This window comes from Anopheles funestus, chromosome 2RL, assembly GCF_943734845.2.
Source record: "Anopheles funestus chromosome 2RL, idAnoFuneDA-416_04, whole genome shotgun sequence".
Taxonomy (NCBI): Eukaryota; Metazoa; Arthropoda; class Insecta; order Diptera; family Culicidae; genus Anopheles; species Anopheles funestus.
The window spans coordinates 11178780-11194119 of record NC_064598.1 but is presented as its reverse complement, the minus strand read 5'-3'; the positions used below and the strand labels follow the sequence as shown (position 1 = coordinate 11194119).

General features: G+C 40.4%; 1 protein-coding gene across 22 annotated transcripts in view; it reads left to right on the top strand.

The window, feature by feature from the left end:
* The window catches only part of LOC125765898 (low-density lipoprotein receptor), a 161643-nt gene that overhangs the window by 52944 nt on the left and 93359 nt on the right, over positions 1-15340 (top strand). For 2 of the 22 annotated variants that reach the window (XM_049431415.1, XM_049431414.1), the window contains exon 1: positions 14355-15107. The exons of 18 other annotated variants lie outside the window; for them this stretch is intronic. The gene's annotated coding sequence lies outside the window, so the exon portion shown is untranslated. Of the gene's footprint in view, positions 1-14354; positions 15183-15340 lie in introns of those variants that run through there. 2 more of the 22 variants (XM_049431413.1, XM_049431416.1) reach the window with 1 other exon arrangement.

Below are 15340 nucleotides of genomic sequence, written 5' to 3'. Positions count from 1 at the left end.
GTGTGTTGACGTCTTAAAAATGATTCGTTTTAGCAGATAGATTTGGGAAATGCAGCGTAGTTGATGAATGCTCATCCGTCTCGTTCCGTAACGGGGTTGCAGCCAACACATGGCCACTTAACAAGCTATCGTCCCAAACACATTTGTTAGGGTTCGGCTTCCACAAGAGGTTGAAGGTATAGTTGCAGCCCACTAGAGCTAGAGCTCGTTAGGGTAGCTGCTATGGTGACATTGCACTATTTACCATCCACCGGGGTCGTGGCAAAAGGCATGTGAGCAAAAAGGGCTGGAAAAAGGAAATGATCATACAACCGATAGACGAGCAATTTCGTAAAAAGGTTCGGGACGCGCAAGAAACGAGCATTCCTCGTTCCGCACTCAAGGGCAAACCGTCTGGCAGTGACGGTTATTGGAAAATACTCGTTTGAAAAATTGTCCATCGCTTAGTGATAAAGCATCCATCGTTAAGGCACATCGTAGCAGCGCGCACAGTAACACGCTCGGCCGGGAAACGAACGAAATTCGAGTATGCGAGATCAGTTGACTATTTTGAAGAAACGGAAGATGAAAAAGATGGTTTTCGATTTGGTTTGGACAGAAGTAGATATAAACTATCCACTTACTGTTGGTAGTATTTTCTTGCTAAGGGTTTCGCTTGGTGCAGCTTTATCAGATTGTCATCTCGCTGGTGGACGAATGTACCAACACATGCTTCTGACTTTTGTCATGTAAGAGTGCCGTCTAGTTTACGAACGTTTCTCGTTACCAAAGCTGCAAACACTGATGGTAAGCTTGCAAGTGAGGAACTAGGTATGAAGCATGCTCTAGCTTTTGATATGTGTATGTTAGCTTTTAAATAATGATCGTGTTTTGGATCATTAGGTTGTGTTCATGACAAAACAAATCATTATGACAACACAAATGCTTTTCTAATCATACAAAAATCAAATAATCAAAAAGCATTATAGAAAATTTGCTCTTTCATTATATTTCACCTATATTCATTATGTTTCACTTATATTATATTTTTTATATTCATATATGTAAAACATTGTAATAAATCCATTCCCTGTTCCGTCGTGTCATTCGAATGGAATATTTTCGTTAAAATGATGAAGCAAAGAGGCTTATGGCAGCAACAAACAAAACACTCCCAGCAATGATTTACGCATTAACAATATGATTTACGCATGTAGTCATTGATACAAATGAAACCTTTGTCATGATGCTGTTTTTTTTATTATTATTTATTATTGAACACGTTTTCGATAAACTTTCGATAAACCTTTTGTAGACACACCTTCGTGTGCATAATTTGCTACTAATTTACTTCTCATTGTTTGTGCGTATCTTTACAAGTTTTATTCAATAGCGAGTTTATCGAGCAATTAAAACACAAACAAAACATCCTGAACAATATCGTGACTTATCGCATTGGTGTACGCTGGTATGAACAGTTTTTACCATAAAACATATTGCGTCCTGTCAAAATCGTTGCAGTGATTCTTTTGCACTTTATTCAACAACATGGTTTCTGCAAAATATATAGTTGTGCTGTTACCATTACTTCTCATCGGTTTTACTGTATGGCCGAATGGTGATTGTCAATTAGTGGACCTTTCGAAGGTTACGCTGGATGGTCGATACTTTACCTTGTTTAGCTGTATCCGTGATCTGGAGGTTCCCGACCATTTGATTGCACTGTACAATGAGGAAAACTTTCCCGACGATCAAATCACGTGCTGCGTATTTCGGTGCCTAGGAATACGGCTTGGAATTTACGATGATATAAATGGATTGAATGTGGACAAACAGTACGAACGATTGAAGGGTCGGCTCAACATCACCGAGGCCAAATACAAAACAGGGCTTAAGAACTGTATTCGCAATGTGCTACGAGGCAGAACGTTGAATCTTTGCGAAAAGGCGTATCTAATGCTAAGGACCTGTCAGGGTGATACTATAACAAATGCTATAAATCAGCAAATTAATGAAATAAAAATCTGTGATTGAAACAGCTTTGATGCAGTGCAGTTTTTCAACTACTTTTAGATTTATTCGTTGTAAAATTTTGTTAACAAAATGATATCTGTTAATAGTGCAATTAATTTGGTTCAGTTAAGCTTTTGACCAATACCGCCGAAAAGTATGCAATGCGCATACACTACGATGGAGACGCAAACTATTTAGTTACTGCGAAATTTGATTTTGATTGTACATTTTTTTAAGTATTGGTTTGTTAAATAGAAAACGGGTTTTATGGTAAACCAAATTAAGTAGTTCTACGTAAGCCCAAGTTTCGTTAAATTGAAGAAATATACGATGAAGTAAGACGTGTTTATTACTATTGAAGTTCTCTCTCTATGTATCTGCTAATAATTAGCTAAAGTTGATCAAAATTTTAAATTGATTTTAAAATTACCTCGTTATTTTTTTAATTTAACGATTTCTATCGGAGTTTTAAATATTTTGAGTAAATTTAAAATACGCTACAAAAAAGTTGACTTTGCATTTCGGTTACGGATATTGAAAAGCATAATTCTGAATATTGTGTCTGAAAGTTTTATTACTTCAAGTCGTTTAACCGAATGTCTGGAGTGCTTATGTTACGCTTTGCGGTAAGCCCACTGCAGTGAACTTAATCCTTTGATTATTTTCTTCACCACCATAGAAAAGATTTTGGAAAATTTAAATTCATCATTTTTCACAACTTCACCCATTCAAGTCTCTCTCGCTCACTCACACACACACATATATTTTATCTTTTTCTTTCGTTGTTGAGCTCTTTCTTTTTCTAAGTTACCAAACGAAGCAGATGCCGATTCCACACCAAACAGCATCGGCAGTAAAATCCGTTCGCATGAAGAATCGCAAATCGCACTTTTTGACTTCTCCCGGAGCCATTCCGAACGATACGGCCTAGGCGGGATGGGGATTTGTAGACCACGAACCATTCGCAGGAGTCGTAAAGTTATACCATTTTTCCACCACCACCGGTTCGCTAGTGTAAAACAAGCTTCGAGTTCGAGCGTCGAATGGCACGTTAAAGGAGGCCACTTGTAAAGGGCCATCACAGGCGACGAAAGCATTTTCTTTCGATCGTTTTGCTGAAAGTAAAATGGTTTTCTGACTGTACTTTTCTATTCTTTTCTCGCGGGAACAAAATGAATGTGCAAGGGTGGGAAATTATTTTTTGCTTTCTGTCTCTCTCTCTCTCTTCTCCCCACAGTTTTCTCTTATCGTGGGATCACTTCGTTTTGAAAGGCGTTGAAGCTCATGACATTCTGAAAACGATGAATATTTTGCCATTGCCAAACCTGCGCTGATAGCCGCCGAGTATCAAGCGTGTTCGGGAAGTTTGAATTATTCGTTTTACTTTTATGGTGCTTTTCTCTCTCTCTCTTTCACTTCTCTTTCTCACCGTCGACCTAGTTTTCGTTGAAATAAATGAGATGTTTTTATGTTTTGGACGGATGCATTTGTGAAGCTTCTTAAAGTAACAAATACTGTACGTAACCCTTCTCAAATGACAAAGGTCAAAAGTATCTTTATTCGTAGATTCGTTTAGTGGTTGATTTTTGAATTTCTTGTGAAGCTTCGGTTGAAAATGATACATGCAAAGAATGTATTTCATTCCTACGCATGTAGAATACACATATAAACACACATAGAAAAGGAGGAAAAAAAGACCAGATGTAGCTGTCGTCTTGGGTGATGTCTTTGTCATCCTGAAGACTAACAAAAGCTTGTTGGAGCACTTGGGATCGCATATGCAGATCTGTGCCATCTTTCTCCTTGGCGAGGAAATCGATTCGCGACGAGCTTAAAAAAGGATGGAGAAACCGAAGGAAAGGCACATCCAGTCCGGATTGTGTGGGGAGCCGCTTGCCAAACCCACTGTTCTGCATTTCGATTTCCATTCCGAGCACTGTTTAGCGTGCTCGTTGTCGAAACGAGCACCGGTATCCGGGAAAAGGCGAAATCGAATCGAACATCATTAAAATTCATTTGCGTTTAACCATGCCCCTTCTGCATCCGTGTTTTGTTGCTTCTTTTTTCGCAGCATAGAAAAATATCATGTGTGGGTAGTGGGTTTAGTGTTTGGAGAATCGGATGGCAATGTTATAGGCTATGGGTTTAAGCCGTAAACATTTCGAAAGGCGGCGGTGGTTCCTGTCAGGGCGAAGAGGAGAGAGAAATTTTCGGCACAAAACCGAATGGGTTTCGGGACGAGTTAAGGGTGAGACCGAATAGAAAAAAAGGAACAAAAAGAGCACGACAACAACGAGTGCGGTGAAAAGGAAAATGGATTTTCTTTTATTCAAATGTGTGGCCATTTGATTCAAGCGATTCGAGTGTCGAGAGCGAACATACAAAGGGAAATGATGTATTTTTGTTGTTGTTGTTGCATGTGTGCGTGTGTGTGAAGTGTTCTCGTACGGATGGGTTTCGCGGTGTACCTCAAAGAACCGGAAGCTTAAAAGCAGTCACAGATAAGGCGTAAACGATCGCGATGACATTTGTACCTTTCCCGTTTTTTTGGGGCGGGTTAGATGTTTTGTGGCAACGTTTATCATAAAAGGGGTATGATATTCTTGTTTTTTTTTAACACTTAATTTGATACCGTGCAAAAGGGGAAAAGTAATTTCAAATGGCGATTATGAGCACAGTAAAGTTTTTAAATAGCTTAAGGAGCATCAACAATTCGTGAAGCCGTGTGAAGCCATCGGACTGGTACGGACTGGACAAAATGATACTTCGTTTCTATTCGCAGATGACACTGCTGTTACATTAAGTCTAGAAGCAAGGTGGAGTTCAAGAGGAGATTGATTCTTTAACGCTCTTCTAAGATATGCTTAGGATTGGAAGATCAAGATAAACACAGCTAGAACTCGGACCAAGATTTTCCTCATCGTCATAAAGAAAGCTCGTTTCTCCAATAAGTCCTGGTATTATCTTTGCTGGTACGATTGTTCCTAGATCCATTTCGATTTAATATCAAGATCCTATGATTACGATCTAGAAAAGGCATATCAAATTTCTAAAAGTAAAAAAATCACCGTACACTTTAAAACAAACGTGAACAAAGTGTTACCCATGATAACTTACACCATCCTTGCTAATGTAGTCAGTCTCCCTAGACGAGATCTTCAAGGATGGAGAAACCAAATTGGATATTCCACGATTGAACAGGACATTTTCCAGACCTGAATTAGGATTAGTTTTATTCGAACTAAAGGTAGTTTAGTAGTTCCAATTAAAAAGAATGTTCAGATTGTACAGGAACACTGTAAGTACAAAATCTTCATAGAAATGCCAGCATTGGCTAGTTCCAAGCTCCAGCTCCAGCTTAAGACATTCTGTTGGTCTCAACAATGTGTGGATAGATACAATTCTTTGATTAGAGCAGTTTGCGTGTCTAGAAATATTCGTCTGAGGCATCCTATTCAGTATTCTTAGAACCTAAGGAACCTGGCAATTCAAGTTAGAGAGTCTTTTGGAAGATGCCTTTTGAGGTTATTATGAAGATATTATAAGTGAAGCGTGTACAATTTTCGTATAACTGCCTAAAACCTCAAACGAATCTTTATCTTTCTTTATTTCGAGTTTTATTTCAAAAACTCAACTATTCTGTTCTGTTCCGTTCGAGTGACGATTGGGGAGTTACATATTTCAAGTTTTGCAAGCATTAGTTCGCGTAACAACTGGCATAAAGACAAAGTACGTTCTAAGGAAGAAGGCTGAACAAGCTATCAACAAATAAACACAAAATTATATAACTTTATTTCGCCAATACCATCAACGCAATAAACCTGTTTTCATTTCTATCCGCCCGTTATAATGGTTCAGCTGATGAGCAGCAAGCAGTAAACCCTCCCGACCGCACAGCAGACTGCTTAAGCTAATCACTTATCAGCAGCAGGCGGTGGCTCAAGAAAGCAAAGAGGGAAAGTTCACGCTGCAACGACACACGTACACACTGCCTGGCATCAAAACCGACACTCTTATGATTTAGCCAGAGCGCTGTAATCAATCTCCCAGCACTGTCGTACGGGAACGCTCCACACTCCAGTTAACTTCCGCAATAGTGTTACCACCGCCTGTGGACGTCTTAGACACTGAGCGCTGTTGCGCAATTCCCGATCCGTTGCGCCCTTTTCGACGGGCAGAAAGTGCGCACATTGCAATTGGTTATCTTTCTAGGTTAGTAGGGGAACGGAGCAAATCGCATTGAAATTTCCGGTGGCTTCGGTCAACTAGATTTTTCACGTCGACATCACGCGGTGAAGACGATAGCGGTCGCACTGAAGATGATGATCTATCGGTCGATGTGGACTCGTTTTATTTTTGTCTTATTGTCCCGGTACACAAACACGCTCGATACGTGAACCGTATTATGTGAAACGATGCATTTACCCTATGCACGATCTCGGTCACATTTGCCTTCCGGTTCAATAGGTATAACTATGGGGATATTGTGAAATAATTATGATCTGCACGATCGGTGTGGTTTATTTTTTGGGGGTTTGGTTGAGTTGCAGTACTTTGGTTGAGGCGGTCAAATTAATTAGCAGCACTTCTTGCGCCCCCCCCCGAGGGCGGTTGGTTTTCCCTCGATGCCTTCGGGGTGGATGTTGAAAATTAAGCTCATTGCGGCCTGTGAATAGACTAGAATAATGCGACTTTGCGTGATGGTTTGCAGCCGATATGCGATTAGTTCCGTACACTGCATCCGAAGGGGGATAATATGATGTTTTATGCAAAACGCTGGGACGTCGTGTGTCACATGTCGTCGGCTAATTGGAATTAGCCTCTGCCGGAACAAACATATTCCGGCGGTGTATCTCCTCGTCCATCAATTCAATCCTTTCGGCATCTAAATTTCTAATGACTCATCATCCGAAGCACAATCTTCCTAAAATAGTGCACCACCACCGTTGTGGCAGGCAGAGCTGTGTGCTACACACTTCCTCCAAGGAGAAGTTACACCCGCACACGTTGGTCAATTCATGAAGTTTATCCAGTGGGAAGGCCCGGTACCGGTACGAGTTGCTTACGGAGAAAACCGACTTATGCTTTGCCGGTCCCGGTGTTTTCGATGTGCATAGATAATGCATGCAAAAGCACAAACTAAATGTCGCGAAGGGTGTGCTGTGTTGCTGAAGTCGCTTGTGCTGAGCTGCGGATGTGAAAAGTGGCATCCAGACCGGAACCACCATACCATAACGATGACGCTTGAGAAGGCTTCAGGTCACCACCGTTGGCCAGTTATGGATGATGCTGTTGATGAAATGAAAATGGTCCATCGAGACCATGGTACCGGCCACAGACGTTCGGGTTTCCCGTGGGAAAATGCTCGTCCTGCCCCATTCCGTACACGGCTGCGGGCCTTATAATTATGTGTCATAATAGGATACCGACCATTGCGAGAGTGAGTCGGTGTTTTGGTGGTTAGTCTTTCAAATGGCTTCACAATTAAGCAAAACCCTGTACGTCATCGGCGAGTTTTCGGAGAATGGGGCGTTGATGACAACAGAGATGATATGGCAGAGTATGATAGTGTTGATGGGTAGGACTACTGCCGTTCTGAGTAATATGTATAGGTTGATGGATGAACTTTAGATACCGATTAATGATGGATACCATTTTCGAAAACTATTATCGTGTAAAGTTTTCTTATTATATGGTTATATCACGAATAATACTACAATAATCAGTTTATCTTGCTTTATTCGTTCTGATGCGTGTTTAATATTTCATAAATTGTGATAGTTTGTATGAAAAATTGCTTAAAATTTCATCATAATCCACAAGCTTAAACAATATCATCCAACATTCAAGAATATTAAATGTCCTAACGACATTTTCGAACATTTTGTAGGAAAAAAAAGTTGAATTTGAGGTTTGTTAGTTTAATATGGAAAAATGTCAATCTAATTAGCTCATCTCGATAACACTCTCAATAGTAATATGAAACATTACATTGTTGTTTAAATGAATCGTAATGTTAATCATATTTCAGTTTAATAATGCTACTACATTCCTGTAATCATAATTTTGATTTGACGGAGGAATTCTAATCTTGGCCTAGCATATCGCCATTCCAGTGTGCAGACAGCAAATCGCTTTGGGATGAAAACCACACGGCATTCCCGCACGTCGGTGACTCCCGCTACCTGATGCATTGAAGCTTCATCAATTCAAATTCCCTAAATGACGCTTTCGCGAAATCATCAGCCCACCTATCACCACCAATTTCTACCACTCGAAATGTTCAGTTTTAGCCATCGGTGGTTTCCCGCAAGAATCGACGACAACCATCCGTGGGCAAACTTTTCCCCGTGCTTTCGTGCGTCCGCCGTCACCACCAGCAAAGGTTATACTTTGCCGGTTGGAGAAACCCTCGGTTTGCCACAAAAAGTGCCCTTCGGCAATGGTAGCCGTTGCGGTCGGTGGTAAAACGGCACAGTCTTGACTCGTGCGGTCGGTGCGTAATTGATATTGAGTTTCGCGCAAAAGTTTTCTATCGCACGACGGCACACCCCGGGACCCGGTAGGATGGCCATAAGGACATAAGACCGATCAGTGAAGTATTCCGGCCAGCTGAGGCACGGGCCTGCGGTAAACCGGGAATGTATAGCTCGGTGCGGTTTGTGGCTCCTCCGCACACTAGCTTTAAACGTGATTTTAATGAAGCGCCATGTGGCCTATTACAATACGCGCCAGAGCGGTTTGGTTGGGTTTTCGGGAAGAAGCAAGTAAAAAACAATCAAACTAACAAAAACCCAAAGCGGATATGTACACTGTCAAAACATGAGTTAGACGTCCATATCTGCGCAAAGGGAACCTTTGAGCCGTTAACAATGCGTAAAATACGTCGTCTGTTTCTAACCATAAACATTCCTTGCTTCTTGGCGATTAGTGGGGAAATTGATGTTTACAAACTTTGGTGCTGTTTGCTGCTAACATCACAGCTAATCAAAATAATTTTAAGACGTGAATGTGTTGTTTCCTGCTTGTACAGAAAAAAACAACAAGCAACACTCGATGCGCAAAACAATCATTACACGTTAGTCATGATCCAAAGGGTTCTAGGCTTAGTCGCTAATTCTAACCAGCAAATGTGTTTGCTACGTAAGCGTGTATAATTCCATTACTCATTACCGGCTTGTTTGTGGTATGTTATCGACGTCAATAATGTTTCCATGCGTTTAATGATACTGAAAACATTGGTTATTTCGCTCGGTTTGTAATGTTGTTCTTTGATTTATTTGTTTGTTTAATACAGTGTGTAGCTTAATTATAATACAGTTGTTTTTTTTTATTTTGCATGTTTTTTTTGCAAATACTGTAGAACATTTTTTCATCTGATCGAAAGTTGTCGAAAAAAAAAAAAAAAAAAAAAGCATCACTACAACAATTATAGCATCACTAAGTCGTGTTTTTGAATGTGTATAATCATTTTAAAATCCGCTTAAAAATGGAAGCAATTTTAGCTAACTTTTAAAATCATTTTTTAGACAATTCTGATAACTACAGTAATACTTTTATGAATTTTATCTATATAAAATATCGCTTTTTGCTATTTGATGACTAATATTTATATTATTTTATTCATTCATTGACACGTTTCATTCTGTTGCTGTAAGTATTTCAATTACTTTGTAACTTGAAATAGAAGTATTTGAACACATCGGTTGGTGTAAGTTGTGTATGCAAGTTGTCTCAATTATTTGCAATTATAAAGAAAAAAACTTCAAGCAAGCAAAAACAAACCAATCGAGATAAAATGTGTGTTATAAATTATTTCGAACTCATATGTACACACACACACACACGCACGTGTTATCTCTCTTACTCATCGCATTATATGAACCGGCGGAAAAATGTTCAACTGTATAGAACAAAGTTCGATCTATGCCCACAAAAACGTTCGTGATGCCGCCTTGCAGAGGCACTTCAATCAACTATGTATGATGGCGCGATGCGTGCGCTAGTGTTCGTCTTTTAAAAACACGACGATGGCTTTGATATTCCAGCAGCATCGAAGCTTATACGTGAGGCGTGTTTTAGGAATTTTGGATATGCTAATCATACACACTGATAGACACTGGTTTTCCTTGAAGGTTTGAAGCCTTCAAACCAGAGCTTTTCGAAGGGCGGCTTGATACGGTGCTGTATCAAACGTGCAGATTGAAATGTCAAATTTTGAAACTCACGTGTGTTATCAGATTTTATCAAGCAAGGCGAAAGGATTCACGCTGATATGGGTTTTGTATGAAAGCGAAAATATCTATCAGACACAAAAGAAATTCTAACATAAAGCTCTAAAACCCACTCTCTTTTGCTAATGGGCTGATTTGTTGTAATAACTTCATTTTTATATGGATTTTTTAAACCAAAAAGACACCCTCACAAAAATATTTCGCCTCATCGCGGGAATCGTTACTGTTGCCAGCAAGTAAAAAAAAAGTTTCTTGCTGTGCATCTCGCACAAAATATTGTCCCTAAAGTATTTTTCGCTGTAGAAACGTAGCCTTCGCATTACTGGAATTTTTTTTTTTCTTTTGGTTGCTGGAAGGGTGGTTATAGAGACATTTTGAAAAAGCTTACTGGACGTATTCGTTTGCCAGTAAGACGTAAAGCACGTAAGAGAAACAAGCGTAACATAGTAACTTTTCGGGAAGAATGTCCCCAATCTTGCCGCGTGAACTCATCTTTTGCATGATTTCTTGCGCTTCCTCCCGACTCGATCGGGACGAGTTTGTGAATGGTGGAATGGCATTTTTTGTGTTGCTCTCTCCCAGGACATCTATTAGGTTACCAGAAGCTGACAGTTTCAACAAAACACTTTTGTTAGGATAAGTATAGTAAGGGGAGTTTCGGTTTTTCTTTTTATTTCTTTGGGTGAGTGAGTGTATTGTGGTTCGTTTTGAGAGATCCATTTCCTGTGACTATGATTAGCATATGTTGGAATAAATTACCAGTGAATAGGAAATTTAATAAGCAACAAGCAGCGAGCTAAAGTAAGCACTGAGTAGAATATTGTTGAACAACAAAAGAAAAAAAAAGAACGAAATATCCAAAATTTCGCTGTAGCTACTGGGAAGCTGTCAAGAATACCTCCTCAGCATGTTGTGACATTGGTTCCCTCGCAGCGCACAGGTGACACCAACACCAAGACTGATGGATGCTGAGGATAATGGGAAAAGGTGCGACCATCACAAACATTCCAACCATCGCGGGATGGCCCATGTTGGGCACGGTTCGTTGGACATAAGCTTGGGCCGATTTTTAAAAGACACGCTATGTACCGGGTGTGTCGTCATGTTGTGAATATTTTATGCTTTACCACCACCACCGTTGGGGGGAGATGGTTTTTCATAATGAACAGCAGACTGATATTTTTTTATGATTTTTCGTATGCTATCACTATCGTCTTTTTTGAGAACGCTACCTGATGGTATGTTGGAGATGTTTTGGCTTTTAAAATTTGTCAACAAATGTTTAACTATTCAATGAAAGCAAGGTTCGATTTTGAGGAAATTATTGAATTCATATTAATTTTATGTAATGATTATTCATTCTTCCTATGACACTTTTAAGTAAACTCAGTTGCCACTTTTAGTGCCCGGTTTTTTTGCTCCAACTGTGCTATAAAAATTAGAAGCACTTTGTAAAAATCTAATTCTCATTGCCTGTCATGGAGCATTATCTACTCATGTACGTTTTGGGGCCAACATACATACTTCCGATCGGTGAAATATACATTCACCTGTGCCATAGATATACTTTCCATTTTCGTGGGTACACATTTCCATTTTGTTTCACTTACAAAGGGAACTCGCAGGTGTCTGATGATATTTGACATTTGAAGCACGCGAAAAAAAAGAGGGACACCTACGAGCTTAAACAACACCGGTTTGTGGATCGTGCTGAAGCACATGTAAGGTGTGGTTAAGTTCATTCGGCGTTGACTCCTCGAACCTTCCGCCGCCGTGTTCCGAAGTGTTAAAGTGTAGCGTATATCCTTGCAAAAAAACGTTAAGAAAACTGTCCCAATACATTCACGTGGGAAGGCACACAGCGCCGTAGTGGTGGCCCAGTGGCAGACGCAACACAGCACGTTGTGGAAGCGTCGTTGACATTGATTGAATTTCTTGTTCCGTAAAAGATAATCCTCGCATCTGTACCGCGTCCCCTGCCCTTCGTAAACTTCGAACCCACGATGTTGCGTTTTTTTTGTTCGTTGCTTCTTTCGTCCACCATTGGTGTTGGCTGTAAGATGGTTTTGGTCTTTTCCAAAAACGGGACCAAAGATGAATCGTGGCCTCCTCCCCAACGGCCACAACTCCACCATGTCACTTCAGCCACGAGCACGTACGACTTTTGGAGGAAGAATATTTGTCGCCGGTCGGAAGAACAGCAGATTCGCAGAATGCGAGAAAAGTGTCCTCGTTGAGGTGATGTTGGTTCAAATGGGCATTATATGCTTTGGGGAAAAGTCCGAAGTTGCTTTACGGTTTTATTAGCAACATCGAGAAGTGAAAGTAGACAAAACCAACTAAAAAAAAAAAAGAAAACTTGCTATCACACGCACTCCTTACGCACGCGAATGTGCTCATCATCCGTCCTGTTCGACTGTTGTGTGCGTTGTACCATCACGGGAGCACGGGAACAAAGTTTTCGTACTAATGATGCCCTAACATGTCAGCGTGTTTTTCGAGGACCTGATCCGATTTCCTCCTGCTGCTGTTGCCGTTATGTTGGCGAACTTTTTTCACGTGCGAGTTGAAATGTATTATGTTTTGTCTTGCATCATTGCTTCCTTCCTTTTTTGCTGTATGGCGTCACATTGTGAAGTTTGAACGCATGAGAAGTGAAGGTACAATTGGAAAACTTACTCAAGGGTACTTAAAACATTTTGATTACCTAGTCCACACGCATATCGAAATTCGATAAATGTCAACTACTTGTCGGATCATTTGTTATATGTGCAATGATTATTTTTAATTTAGCTTCAGCTTAAAGACTTATGAAACTTTGCTTGAAAGAAAATCCAAAAGAAGATCCGGAATTGATTGCGTTTCTAAAACTTAAAGCAGTTTAAATAGTGGTTTAAATCATCATTATGTTATCTGATGCTTTTTTCTTCACCAAACTGTTTTTTTCTTCCTCAAGATAGATTAATAATTGAGCAGTCAATTGTATTCTCCAGTAAACAAAACTTGAGGTGAACTTCCAAAGTGGCATTCAAACCATTGTAAAGCTAACAAATAAATGGCACCAAAAAAAACACGGGAACGAAGCAACTCGTCAAAACACTGTTCAATGGTGAAAATTCCAAAAATCCACCAAATACAAAGGTCTCTTAACTGGAACAAAAACGCAGAGACTTCACACTTCAGAGCGAATGGAAAATAATACCATGCCGGGTGCATTCCAAGCGAGGTTCGCTAGACTCTACCATACTCAAAGCACACTTTCGCGTCCTCTCGCAATTTTATTCAAGTTGATACCAATTTTCCAAAATATCACAAGAAACGAAAATTTCCTGGAGAGCGTTTTTTTTCCTCTTCGTGCTTTTTCATCACAAGGTTGCTATCGCAACGGGAGTGTTCAGAATGAGTTTCCACTATCATCTGCTCTCGTGGAACTCTTTTATAGCATCTCGTGGATATGGTTGTTATAAACATCACTCACTGGAATGTTTCGCAAAGCTGGGGAAAACTTTGCTACACTCATGCCTTTATTGCACGAAGTTCTCATTTCTGCTGGGGTTTGAGGAAGGCTACTGTTTACCTTAGGCGCGTGGAAAGCGTGCTGATTGTTAAAATAACCCCATTACCCGTATGCTTTCATTCCACGGGCTCCCCACAGTAATGGAAAACTATTTTTGCTGTGAAGCATAATAAAAGCCCACAAATTATGAATACATGTCAAAGATGGTTAGTAGAGAGAAGAAGAAAAAAACATAACCTGGCCGACAAGTTTCCAATTTGGGATAAGCTCAAGATTCAAAGACCTGTTTTTGGATTTGCTGCCAACAGGCAGCAGAAACGTGGCGTGGTCGTATTCATCCGGGCGCACGTGAGATGGGTGGCTCGTTGTTGCGTTCATGAATAAATAATTAGATTCAACAGCTTGTCAGACATGTGCTTTGCTTGTTTTACCCATTTGCGATACAATGCTTTCTATTTGACTTGGTTTTGCCTGGGATGTGGCAGGCTTGTTTTTACATGAAGCTCAGTCTTCATACTTTGTTGAAAATTCATAACATTGTAAAATATGTTGAATTTTTCACCTGTCTTTTAATTGAAACTATTTATTTATAAATATATTTTCTCATGCTAGGTTCCTCTTTGGGCCTTCATATCTTCCACCCATTCTTAACCGATACCATAAAAAACAAAAGTGCGTGTATGTGCACGTGCACGTTTGGGTTTTTGGGAAGAAAAATTGTGAGATATTGACTTGAGCGAAAGTAATGCTTTCGTCACATTCCACCACATAAATTTAATCATTTCTTATCTATACACCCTGGTTGCTCAACACGTACGCACGAGAGTTTGTACTCTCATCATCAGTTCGGCAAACGCTTCAACTCTCGTCACTTTACTGGTCTCTTTTATCACTGGAAGTTATGGTGCTCATTCCAGCAGAGTACGATGTTGCATGGAAGCAGTGATAACACGCTTCATTCTCTCGTCACTCTGAAACCAGTACGCACGAAGATCCTAGTGCCACGTTTGATAAGTCTAGCTGAGAACGGAACGTCTCTCACGGCGGACCCGCGAGAGTGAACAGGATGTGAAGCACGGCGAGTACTACTGAACGTTGCGATTCCAGCATCCAGCAGCTTGAGCTTGAGCGTCAGCTCACCCACCAAGAGAGGCACTCTAGCCGGAGAGAGCAATCCCATCGGTGCTGGGATGAAGGGGAAAAAATCGATGATTAGCGTCGTCCCTGAAAGTCGTCCAGCCCTTCAACAGCCACCACACCATGCAAAACCATGGACAGCGTCTGCAAGATTGTCGTGTACGGAATCAGTTTGTTAGTGCATCTCGTGGCGTAATGACTGAGCGTCCGATCGGTAGCTACGTACTGTGAGCATCTTAGGACGTGTGTTGGTTGTGGTCGTTGCGCTTGAGGAAAAAAAAAAGATCTTCGAAAAAATCGAAGTGCGTGTTCTGCTTTAGTCGGAAGCAATTGAATTGATGTGAAACAAGATGAGCAATTCTCACAAAATATCCACACTACAATAAGATGAACATGTGTCCGTTTGACTCTGTAGCATTCTGTGACGGTACCACTATGGATGGTTTACAACAGCTGCTGG